The sequence below is a fragment of the Lygodium microphyllum genome, chromosome 15, assembly GCF_053477565.2.
Source record: "Lygodium microphyllum isolate KBCC chromosome 15, Lygodium_microphyllum_v1.1.10, whole genome shotgun sequence".
NCBI lineage: Eukaryota > Viridiplantae > Streptophyta > Polypodiopsida > Schizaeales > Lygodiaceae > Lygodium > Lygodium microphyllum.
The window spans coordinates 138,577,744-138,591,324 of record NC_141149.1 but is presented as its reverse complement, the minus strand read 5'-3'; the positions used below and the strand labels follow the sequence as shown (position 1 = coordinate 138,591,324).

Sequence of the window (13,581 nt, the reverse complement as noted above, 5' to 3'; positions counted from 1 at the left end):
TTCAAACTGATGTCTTATCAGGAGTGGGAAATTTGAAACCTACCATAGTGTTTTACTGCATAATGAGCGATGGTGAAATTCCCTACCAAATTAGATGGAAAGACATCCCAAAGCTTTTCCTTTTGTAGGTATGGCTTCAACGGGAATCCAATAAGTCGATCAACCCACACGTTATAAAAGGAAAAAGGGTCACAAATTGAGCTTTTGGTTTCTTTTCATGTTTTCTAGGATGGAGTAACAACAAATAGGAAACATTTGGATTTTATGATTTGCCCCTAGCCTGAGCCTAGGCTACATGAACAAATTTTCTTCATGGAATCAGTTCTTGAATGGTTGCTTATCAATGTAGTCCTTTTTTACCTTTGGAGTCAAGATAGGATTGGTGAATTTGCACATAGATCCAATGTGTACACATGTCATGACAGAAGCCATACATGCATAGAAAGAAGCACAAAAGGATGCTCATCTTACACACCTCCCTTCGATAGAGCCAAAATAGGCCCACTTATGATTCTAGGACATCATATTGCAAACCATCAATCCACACCATCCTAGTGTGTGGATGGAGTCGCCTTGGGTCTAGAGTTCGAAGTGTAGTGCTTAAACAAGATGTGGCACAAATGACTCTTGAGCCCTTTTATAGTACTTCTTAACCACCCTAGCATTATGGTGCATTCGAACTCTAAGATCTCTTATTTGCCCCAAGATTTAGGGCGCATTCACACATAGTGACCTGATGATTAGTGGTGTTTATCAACATTACAAACACCGAGCTTGGATATTCAAGGATGTAACATTGCCTCCCTTATGAATGACTTCTATCCTTATTAATATCCTAAGGAACAAAGTCAAGGAAGTGACTCTTTTGCAAGTGAACTGACTCCCATGTTGCTCATCTCAAGGCAACTATCCGATTTAACCAATATCAGAGATAAACAGTCTCTTTTGGAATCATGTAATCCTATACTCAAGGGCATTTCGGTTCTAGCAAAATGTAGTGAACAAAATCCTTTAGGCGTGGGACTTTGTCGATCATTACAATTTGTTCACCTTGTTCCAAGTGTCTTTTCAAATTACATACGGAACACAATATGAACTTGGGTATCCATCAGTAAATCTCACTAGGGGCATTGTTGCTTACTTTTCAATGTTCATTATATAAGAGTCTTTCAATCTTGAAGGCAAAGGCACATGCTTTATTGGAGCTCTTAAGGAGCATGAAGCTGATTTTCATAGAATGTAGCTGGATCTTGGCTGTATTATGCTTTCCTTTGCAATAGTTATCATCAATGCATATTTGCAAGAAATAAGCTATGGATTGCATTTTGTTTTTTCACTCCTTTGCATCCAACAACAGTTGGTAGTTTTAGCTCATAATCATAGATCAACATGAATGGGCTATATGTGGTGGCCATGTGCCTTAGTCTTCAATTTGTGGAAGATAAATATTTCCATTGAAATTGAGGATGGGAGGTGTACTCACAAAGCATATTCTCTATAGTTCATTTATTTGTCCAGTCAACCTTTTCGTTTCTAGATGCTTTGAGAAAAACATAGATAGGTCAGTCTTCGATGCTAGAGAATGGCCGATGAGCCTAGGTAAAATATCGTGCATTTTTTTTCTTGCATATCATAAAGAGAAGAATTCGTTATGTTGTGGAAAATGCTTCAATCTTGTAATCTATGTTTACATTTTAACAAGGATTGTGCTGAAATGGCTCAATATAATCTGAATCAAATCAAGGCGTATAGTGATTGTCCAAGGCGTACACTGTTTAAGGTTGAGGGAAAGTCATGATTGATTATTGTACCTCGAGGAGTGAGAACATCCTTCACTTTAGAAATGCCACAAATTAGCCTTTCTTGGTCCCACAATAGCCAAATGGTATCTAGAAAGTTTGCTCCAATGCAAACTCACCAATTTGAAGCAAATTTCCTCCACATTGGTTCTACCTTTGCGTTTGTTGTGATAACGCGTTTCTTTCTAGATAATCATATATGTGCCATTCCCCGTTTGTGTGGTCACTTGTACTCGGTGTAAGATCATTGCTCTTGGATACAGAGAGGGTTGCTTTGTTCTTGCTTCCTTCTCACTATGATACTTGTTGCTTTCAATCTTCCTCCTTGCTTTTATGTTCAACATGGCTCTAGTGGAAGGCTTTCCAAATAAGTGGATCATGCTTAACATTATATCTATATGGGGGTAGAGTTGAGCGCCTATGTAGAAAGAGAGAGATTGAGGATAGTAGGACAGGTTGGATTTAGATGGGGATTCTCTACACTTAACCACATCTGCATTGGATACAACTCCACAAGATAGACTACTATAGAGGCTGTAGACACTAGGGATCCCATCGGACATGATTCGGGGCATCTTTACACTATATGAGAGGGTGGTAGGTTGGGTTAGATGACCAAGCGGACTTTCAGACATGGTTTGTAGCACCATTTGAGCGACACAGGGAAGTTCCCTTTTCCCTATACTCTTTGGACTTTTCATCAACGAGATAGAAAACCACATCACATGATTCGAGAGGGTGGTAGGTTGGGTTAGATGACAAGGTGGACTTTCAGACGTGGTCTCTAGCATGATTGGAGTGATGCATGTTGAAAATTAGGCAATCACACCTAGTGTAGCCCCTTTGTATGGAGTAGTTGGGCTAAGGATATGTAGGCTTGCTCAATCCCATAAGCACAGTGGTGGAAAGTGCTACCTATCCTAAAGCTATAAAGCATTGTACTTGCCTTTTATTTTGAATACAATGTCATAGTACTTTTGTCCTTTCACTCAAGTGCTTATGTCATTGTCTACATACACAAGATTGTCTTTATGAGTCCAAGTCTTAATCTTGGAATCTAATTCACTTGTGTAATAAACAGTTGTCATGCCTATGCCTTCATGAGTCTTGTTCACATCTATCATCCACCATAGCCATGCTCTAGATCCATGCATTTTAACATGGTATTAGAGCCATGGTGAGCATGCTCGGCTCTAAAATCTCTTCTCTGAGCTCCTCTTCATCTCTATCCAGCTCAGTCCAAGTGGATGACTTCATTTCCAACTTCATCTACACTTTTTCCTTCCTAGCAACGATAGCTCAGCCTACATCTACCCTGCTTGGAGCTTTCATATCTCTCAAACCTCAAACGGCATATCTCACTAAACTTCCTTTTATGGCTCTCTTGCTCTACTCAGGAGGCAACTTTCTATCACCTTAAACCTCAACATTGAGCACTCTGGAGGCTAGTATTGCAGAAATTGGAGCTCGCTGGCTGATCTGTGCGTGTTGTTGTTCGTACTGCTGTTGTGCTGCGTGTAGGTCGCGATCTTGATGATTACCATAGGGCAACTGAAGACCCATACCTAAGCTCTCTTCCACTCAAAGGCTTCCCCATATGATCACCATAGCTTTTTCAACCTCAAGCTTGAAAATCCCATCATTTTCTAACTTAGCTTGCAGGAATAAATTTGAAAATGGATGAAGATATATGTATTGGTGTCTTGTTAAAAAGTTTACCTCCAAATTATGACAATGTCTCAACCACCTTAATCAACATGCCAAACCCTAAATTGGTTGATATTAAGGCCTCTTTGTTAGAAGAAAAAAAGAATATTAAAGGAAAATAAGAAACTACAAAAGATGGACAACTGTTGTATGTCAGCAATAGGAACAAAGGCAAAAGAGACCAGTGAATTTGTGACTTCTACAAAAAGATTGGACATATTGAGAAGATCTGTCATGCCAAAAAGAGGTCTGAGAAGGGCTATCTTGTAACGGTGAAAGAAAAAGAAGAAAAATAAGAAGACCATCAGGAGCAAAAGGACAAGCCTCACCAGTCCTTCTATTCTCAATTTTCTGATAGACTTTTTTGAAGCCTTGTATAACCTTGTGTTGTATGTCAGTAAGAGGAACAAAGGCAAAAGGGACTAGTTAATTTGTGACTTCTACAAAAAGATCGGACATACTGAGAAGTTTTGTCATGCTAGAAAGAGGTCTTAGAAGGGCTATCTTGTAGCGGTGAAAGAAGAAGAAGAAAAATAAAAAGACCATCAAGAGCAGAAGGACAAGCCTCACTAGTCTTTCTGTTCCCAGTTTTCTGATAGAATTTTTTGAAGCCTTGTATAACCTTGCCCTAATGCTTTTGTCATAAGCTTTGTAAACTCCTCATGTAACTTGGCACTACAGCCTTTGTATACTTTGTGAAGCACTTGCTACAGCCTTTGGACATCCACCATGTTTTTGGTATCCACACTTAGCTTTGTTTTACTATAGCCTCTGGATGTTACCATGTTTATGGTGTGCCCACACTTTGCAGGTGGTGACTCACTAAAGCCTCTACACACTTTGTGCCTTTCTGGTTGTGATTGAGGAGGAGTGTTGAGAATTAGGCAATCACACCTAGTGTAGCTCCTTTGTATGGAGTAATTGAGCTAAGGATGTGCAAGCTTACTCAATCCCATAAGCACAATGGTGGAAAGTGCTACCTATCCTAAAGCTATAAAGCATTATAGTTACCTTTCATTTTTAATGCAATGTCATAGTACTTTTGTCCTTTCAGTCAAGTGTCTATGTCATTGTCTACATATACAAGATTTTCTTTATGAGTCCAAGTCTCAATCTTGGAACGTAATTCACTTGTGTAATAAACAATTGTCATGTCTATGTCTTCATGAGTCTTGTTTACATCTATCATCCAACATAGCCATGCTCTAGATCCATGCATTTTAACAATGCAAGGATGTTCCCTTTTCCCTACACTCTTTGGACTTTACATCAACGAGATAGAAAACCACATCACACGAGGAGGAGGTGATGGGGTGGACATAGCAGATATATTAGTCTTTGTTATGCTTTATGTTGATGATATTGTTCTTGACTCTGAGTCACAGGATGATCTACAACAACATCTCCATTCGCTTTATGACTTTTGCATACATTGTGGATTGATAGTTAATCTTGGGAAAACCAAGATCTTGATGTTTCTCACATCAGCCCTAATGAGGAGGAGATTAGTCTTCACCCTACAAGCAGGATAGGTGGAGGTTGTGGATTAATATGTCTACTTAGGGGTCACGATCGTCTCAGAAGAGTATATGCAACATTGGCCACGATGGAGAGATTGTGCCACCAAGCACACTTCGAGGAGTCTCGCACATGGATGTGGCTATTCGATATATTGGCCGTATAGCCATGATGTATGGTGCGTCTATTTGGATCCCAGCCTAGCTACATACCTATGAACACAGATTGTAAGACTACATGTTATGCTCTCACGGATGATCCATACCAAACCATTAGTACCACATGAGATCGTTAGATCGAAGCTTGTTGCAGTCCCCTTGATGATGGAGGCCCTTTTTCGGACCATCAGCTTCATACAGAAAGTACGTGGTATGCATTCAAATAGACTACTTAGGAGAGTCTAGTGTAATACTTTCAAGGAATTAAAAGTTAGTTGATTAGTTCGAAAGTTAGTTAGTTAATTAGTAAGTTAGTAAGGTTACTAACTAAAGACTAACTAAAGTAAAAACTAACTAACTTTAATAACTAATAATTTTTATTTAATTAAAAAAAACTGAGGATCGTGACCCTATATTTTTTCTGGATTGAAGGACTGTAGCCACCCATCACGGAAGTTACCACGTGAACGAGAGTTATGAGCCATATTAGTCACTAGTGTTAATGTGTATAGTATGGATGATCCAAAAATACTAGATTTTTGGACAAAACTAGCATATTTTTTATATTTTGGATAAGCAAAGATGAAATTTCCAATGTCGTCGTGTCTAACCAGGTTATTCATTACTAGGTTATTATTTGGCCACATAAAATAATTACATAAAATATTAGCTTCTATATTTTGCACTTCCACCAATTGACAGTTTCATCTAAAAAGCATACTAGTACACGCATAAATGATTAATTGCTATGATTTGTAGTTAGATTAATTGAGACTTTAAATTGTAGAATCATGATGGAAATAGTTGCAAGAGGTTATTGCACGTATGACTTTATGGGCACTCAAGATTAGTAAAATAACTTGATATAATTATTGTCAAATGCGCCAAGGTTAAGTGTTGACTAACACTTAAAAAGTGAAACTCTATTTAAAGAATCTGTAAGTCATCTCAGTAAGTTATTGACACAATATATTTGTTTAAGGAATTTCGCTTATGTTGGGTAAGATAGCCCAAACCAGAAATTCATGCCTTGCTTAACATATTGTAAGAGATGTACTCAACACTTCTTTATGGGGAGAAGAATCCTCATTAGAATATAAGGTTACCTTAGGATAAGGTCTACCTTGGCTATGGAAGCTGTGAACTGCACGATGGTGTGATTGTCATTGTATCATTTGATATATGTTTGAAAGATTTGTTTGTGTTTGCTAGAATCTAGATCTCTAATTGAAAACATTGATAAACATGATAAAAGGAAAGATCGCACTAGGCTACTCCCAAGCTAGCTGTGAGACCCTACTCCAAGGGGGTAATGGTTATCGCTTTGAGAGGCTTTGACCGGCTCCGTAGCGAAAGGTTTGTCCGTAGGGATAGTCTTGAGCAGTAGGAAATGTGGGTGCCAAGGGGGGCTTTGGTCGTAAATTTCACATTATTCCTAGAATTTGACAAGCCCCTTTGTGACCCAGGATGGGATCTTGGAACTCTAAATACTAGTTACAAGGGTGGAATCTTGGTGGGCAGAATAGTAAATACACTCGTTGAATTCTGTGTATCTTCCGCAAGGTCGGAAAGATAAAAATTGTAATAAGCTTCCAATATAATAAAGAAGTTTGTTTTATTCAAGGTTTGTTTGAATTGTATACATGTCTGTGAGATAAATTACGTGAAGAAAGTTGTCATTTAACGGACCAATTAAGGAAGTTGGTTGTATATGTTCCAATAAATGTGTTGTAGGTACTTAAAAAACTAAAGAGAATTCCGTCATTAAAGGAAAGCGAGTGGGCGTAACTCCTGACGGGTCCGTCCAACGGTAGGGTGGTTCCGATTAGCTGGGAACTTTTCTAAATCAGTGGTAGAAATAAGAAGATGGCATTTTGACCAACTAGTCGTTAGGTAGAACCGACTTGCATTGTTTTAGGGGGCCGGAATGGGATTTTTGCCTTATGGGCAAGAGGATTGACGTACCGCACTTCCCTCCGTCTCCCATTCTCTTTGAACCAAGTGCAATGACAAGTCCGCTTTAGATCGAGTAATCCTGTAGAAGCAGGAACTCGAAATTACTGACACTAGCTAGTTGTTAGGAGACCCATCTGATTTTAGGAACTCGAAAATTCAGGTCGATCCTAGTTGGTTCAGCCGGAACTCTTCCGTTGCGATGTAGATTGAGTGGGGTCTAAGCGACAAACCCCGTGATGTTCCAAGGGAGCGCTGGGCGGTGTCATTTGGAAAACCTATTGATGGACTACAAAAAGATGTGCCTTGGAATGAGCCTGGCGGACACCGCACATCTAGACAACTAGCTTAGGCAAGCCATGAAACTTCATGGTATGCACAAGTCAAGTAGTGGCTCATAGCATATGGGATCGACATCGACCACCTTCCTTCTTTTAGTATGACCTTGAGTCACCCTTCATATACCTCTCCCACACTAAGAAGAATTCGATCATGCGACGGGACCTTTACCAATGTATAAGAGACATGGATTTCAAATCACCCCCCTCTTCCACTGAAGATGCACTACTATGGGGATCACTTTATGAGGACTATAATGGATGGTTTCATTGTGAGACTTGGATACCTAGATATATACATGCCACGTGATATGCGAGTAGTAGCCATTAGCTAACTTAGAGTATTCTCTCATTAGCTTGAGATTGAGACTGGGAGGGTAAACCACACTCCCAAAGCTAAATGGATTCATAGACTATGCCAGGATGCCGTGGAGAGCGAGGAGGACCATATTTGCAAAGGCAAAGTCTATAGTACAATTTGAGCTAGTAAACCCACACTATTTGGAGGAGACACCTCCCTTGGACTAGTCATAGAGTCCTTGGACTAGTATTGCTTGGGCCAATTCCTAGTTGAGATTTTGAGGCTATGTACATCATTATTACAAGTAGGAACCATACAGAGAGGGGGATGTCCATCACAACTTATCAATTTTTTTAAGATAGTGACTCCACACATAGCAGCCACATGGAGAGGGGTGACTGTCCAGAGAGTTTAGGAGATGAGAGTAGCTCGCCAACCATGAATATAGGGGTACTAGACACAAATGCTACACCAGAGAGAGAGAAGTTCTTTTCTTTAGTGCTTGAATTAGATCAAGCTAAGTAAAAAGTGTTTCTTTGATGAGAGAGAGATAGGAGAGTACAAAGTATGGAGTTGAAATTTCAGCATGAGAGCTTATTTTAAATAAAGAGAGAGACCTCCAATATATAGGTGTGGGACTTGGGTGCTCAAAAGTGGAAAATAGAGGTGACAAATAATAAGTGTTTGTTGGAAATGATAAGTGTAGGAAAACTTGTCTTTTCGGATGTCACATGTCCTCTTTCGGATGTCACATGTCACTTTTCTAGAGAAAGAAGCTTCCAAACCTTCTACTATAAAAATCTCTCAAATGGTTAAGAATTTGAGATAGTTGTTGAAGACAAAATTCTTCTTTGTAAAATTTTGAAGTCTTTGACACGAATAAAATTTTCATTTGAGAAACTTTAAAAAATAGTAATCTTGTAAATTTTAGGAGTGCCAAATTTAGCTTTTGGAGAGCTTTATTATATAGGTTTATCGGTGCATGGTTTGTCTTGAACCAAAGGGTTATTAGAGCTTTTTAGTCGAGCTTTGTTAAATTTTAGCTACACCTACACCTAATTTTCTTTTTATAAAATCAATTGCCTTTGATGCTCAATTGTTGATTTATTTTGTTTTTCTTGAGATCTTTGGATAGCTCGTCTAGCTTGGATGAATGCTGTATCCATATTATGCACGAACTTATCGACATGAAATATATCTCCTTGGTCTTTTTAAGAATAGGTAACAAGAGTAATTTTTCATATATGATCTTAAATGGTGCTTTACTTGTAGAAATATGAACTGTGTTGTTATAGATATATTCTTTCAAAGGCAAATACCTTTTCCATTGTTGGTTGGCTTCATAGTAATAGCACTTCAGCATATTCAATATTGTGAGATTGCTTATCTCACTTTGACCATCTGTTTGAGGATGATAAAAAGAAGAAAAGGTAAGCTTTGTATCTAAATTTTCAAAAAGAGATTAGTGGTTCGTGGATCTCTATCATTCACAATGGATTATGGTAACCCATAATACTTAAAGATTTGTTGAATAAATATTCTGGCCATATGTTGAGACTTGAGAGTCTTCTTGACTGGAAGAAAATGAGTATGTTTGCTAAACCTGTCAATAATAGTCGATATACCATCATTACCGTTTGCTTATTTTTTTCAAGCCAAAAATAAAATCCATAGCAATGCTTTCCCAAGGTTGGCTTGGAATTGATAATGGTTGCAAAAGTCATGTAGACTAAAATAAATGTATTTTAAGTGTCTTGATTGTGACCAGAATACTATGGTGAGTCATGTAAGATGTTGCATGATATTCTTCTTTTACTTTAGGCCTGAAATCTTTAGTAACATATAACTTATTCTCCATTATGAGAAACCCATCTTTAATAACATAAGAGTTTATCCTTTTACCAAGTTATAAATTCTCCTAGATGATTTTAGAATCTTCATCAGAAGCATACATGTCTCTCATATTGGTAAAATCTGTATAATGAATCATAGATATTGCATAAATTTAAGGTCTTTTTGATAGGGCATCAACTACATTGTTTTGCTTTCTAGGAATATGCAATATTTGAAAGTTAAATTGAGCTAAATAATTGGCCCATTGAATATGCTTTTGAGAAATGTTTGGTTGGTTGAGAAAATGTCTCAAACTGTCATGGTCTGTCTTGATTTGAGATTCTCCACCTAAAAGATAGTGTCTCCAATCTTTTAAAGCTTGAATGATGGTCATCAACTCCTTTTCATAGGTAGTAGCATTTCTTTCTACATTTTGCAACCTTCTGCTTGCATAAGCAATTGCATGCTCTTCCTGCTTTAAAACTGCACCAATGTAGTCTCCTAAAACATCCCTCTCCACAAAAGGTCTCGACAAATTAGATATAATCAAAATAGGTCCTTTGTTGATATAGAACCTTAGAGTTTTAAAAGCTTCATTATCTAGTTTGGTCCATCGGAATGCTATTGCTTTCTTGGTTCAATGATGCAATGGTCCAACAATCACTGCAAACGATTTAATGAATCTCCTATAATAAGAGCATAATGCCAAGAAACTTTGAACTTCATAAATACTAGTCAATTTTAGCCATTCTAGAATAGCCTTGATTTTTTCTGGATCCATCCGAATTTCATCTTTGGATACACTATGACCCAAGTAGTGAATCTCTAGGAAAAACTCACTCTTTTTGCCATTGATATAAAGTTTTTGTTTGTGGAGTACTTGAAATACTATTTTCAAGTGCTGCTTATGCTATTTTTCATCTTTCAAATGAATCAATATATCATTAAAAAAAGTACTTGTAAACTTCCTATGTGCACTAAAGATTCTTTTCATCATTCTATTGAAGGTTGCAGGAGCATTAGTGAAACCAAATGGTAGCACAATAAACTCATGCAAACCAAATGTTGCCTTGAATGCTATTTTATGAATATCTTGAGGAGCAATTCTTATCTGATGATAGCCACTCTTCAAGTCAATCCGACTGAATATTTAGGATCCATCCAATCTATCCAAGATATAATTAATTCTTGAAATTGGAAATCTATTCCGAATTGTAATTTTGTTGAGGGCCCTGTGTCCACACATATGTGCTAAGATCCATCCTTCTGCACTAAGAATATTGGAGAGCAAAAAGGTTAGGAACTGGGCCTTATCAGACCCTTCTCTAAGAGCTCATTTACTTGCTTCATGATCTCCTTCTATTGTGTTGAATTCACATGATAGGGTGGCCTATTTGGAGGTGAGCTCCCAAGAATGAAATCAATGTGATGATCTTCTGGCCTCTTTGGTGGTGACTCGTCAAGTAAAGTGTCTATAAAACAATCTTCATACTCCTTTTAAGAAACTCATTCGGTCCTCATTCATATCTGAGATGAATTCTTCAATTCTAGACTCTTTCTTAGAATCTTTAATAAAAATCAAGTACGAAGAAATAGACTTATTCATTGCTTTACAAATTTGTACAGGGATAAGATGGAAATAGAGTTTTCTTTAACTCCCACATCAAAAGATATATTTTTGCCCTTGAAAGGGAATCTAAACTTATTTTGATTCCAACCAATGGTTGGATCTATTCTTCTATACCAAGGAATTCCTAATATAACATCACAATGACCAAGAGCTCCCATGACAAAACTCTCATGATCTACATAATCTCCTATCTCAATTCGTAGTTTCCCAAGAATGGAAGTAACATTAGACTCCATTCCTTGAAAAGCAGCACTTGATATTTTTGGTATTCGAAATCTCTTTTTGGTAGATGTAGAGCTTCAACAATCTGGGGATTGATATAATGATATGTAGCCCCTGCATCAAAATGAATGAGAACAGGTTGATTAGCAATCTTTTCCCAAGTCATAAAAAGCTTCTCTTTCTCTGACGGAGTTTCATCCTGTTGTAAGGATTCCTTAGGTACAACATTTGCTTGAGGTGTCTTTTAGGGTTGGTTTTTCTTCTTTGCCTTATTGGGGCATTGACTAGTCATGTGTGCTTTTTTTCCACAAGAGAAACATCGTCATTCTTTTGTATATTTTGTTAATTGCTGATATAGTAGCTTCTTTTTGGATGGTAAAGGTGGTCTACCTCCATCCTTATGGTTTCGTTCTTGTTTATTTACCTTTTTTTGGTCAAACAGCTTGATATTCTTCCTTTGTGGTTCTTCTTTTCAGGCTTTACCAAGCATCCATGGCATAATGCAATCCTTTAGTTTCTAAAGCTACATCTCGGGCTGCTTCCAAAGTATTAGGCTTTGTCATCTTGACAGCTCGCCATATCGTCGAATGTAATCCATGGATAAACTTTCTCATCTCCATATTGGAAGGAACTTCATTAAGAGATATAAACTTAAGAGAAACGGTTGCAAACTTATTGATATATGCTTCAACATTGTCTTCATGGCTTTGCTTTGGCTCATTCCATTCTTGTTGCACATCAGCTTCAAAGGATGAATGCAAAAACATCTTGTTGAACATCTCCTTAAACCATAGCAGCTAAGAAACGCGTTTCTTTGAATTTGAAACTTACGAAACGTTTTTGAGAGTAGAAAACGTGGGCGTTTTTATTTTTATTTATTTTTTGGTAAGTTGGAACCCAAAACATGGTTTTTTTGACAAAAACCATTGGGCAATGTTAAACATGATGATGATGATGTGTAATAGCTCGCAAGGGCTCAAGATTTTGGATGAGAGACTGATTTTTTGTAATTCTGTTTAGCTATTGAACTTTGTTAATCTAATATCTATTCTTATCTTGAGATTTGAATATTATACGACTTTAGTCTCATTTATGAGTTATTTATGATATATTATGATTCATTCTCCTTTTTGGCATTTTGTCAGTTTGTTTTGAAATGAGAATCATGATGTTGCAACTTGACTCACTCCATATTATAGATAGGCTATTTACGTGTTAATTTCAATTTTTCTTTGTATGATATGTACGAATCATAATATTTGAGTTCTAAATCATAGAATAGCTTGTTCAAAGACTAAATTTGACATAAGTAACAAGTTAATAATGAATCATGGATATGTAACGTATAATGTATTATTCTCAATTGACTCTATTATCACTCAAGCTCAATTAGCCATTCTTTATTTTAGAGAGAGTTCCATAGAGATTTAGAATCTCTTTCCCCAGTCAAAACTATTAAAAATCCCTATATTCAGCTTCCATAGTCGGATCTTCCTCTTCTTCTTCTTCGCATCTTTGCCTATTGGCAATGCAAGTGGTTCTTCCTCTTCCACGGGAAATGGCTCCTTGACCGCGGCCTGCACCTTGGGAAGGCGTTTGACGATGTCCTCCGCTGAGCTTGGGACATTGCCTCTTGAAGTGACCGGGTTCGTTGCAGTGGAAACAACGGAGGTTTCGGCCATTACTTTGAGTAGGAACAAAGTTGTTGACGTTATTTGTCCTTGCTTTCTTCCTTTAACCTGCGTTTCTTATTTTACCCCCTCTTGAAAGAAACTTACGAAACACGTTTTTGACGTTTTGTTTCTAAATATTTTTAACGTTTCTGGCTGCTATGTCTTAACCTCTTTCTAAGACTTAGATTCCTTTTCCTCTTGAATAACTTTAAGCCACCAATTCAAAGCAACATTCTTTAGATGCATTTTAACCCATTATAATTTTTTATTTTTCTGTATAATCTTCACTCCCAAAAGCAGTATCAAATTGTCTAGTAAAAGATATAACTTTTTGAGAATCTCTCTTACCATTGAAAACATCAAACTTGATGCTGTTCTCTCAAGTCTTGAAGTCTCTTTTAGTATCGTTTTCCTTTGCTAAAAGCATATTTGGAGATTCACCTACCATG

General features: G+C 37.4%; 1 protein-coding gene across 4 annotated transcripts in view; it reads left to right on the top strand.

The window, feature by feature from the left end:
* The window catches only part of LOC148025130 (embryonic stem cell-specific 5-hydroxymethylcytosine-binding protein), a 134,484-nt gene that overhangs the window by 39,427 nt on the left and 81,476 nt on the right, over positions 1-13,581 (top strand). The gene's annotated exons all lie outside the window — the stretch shown is intronic.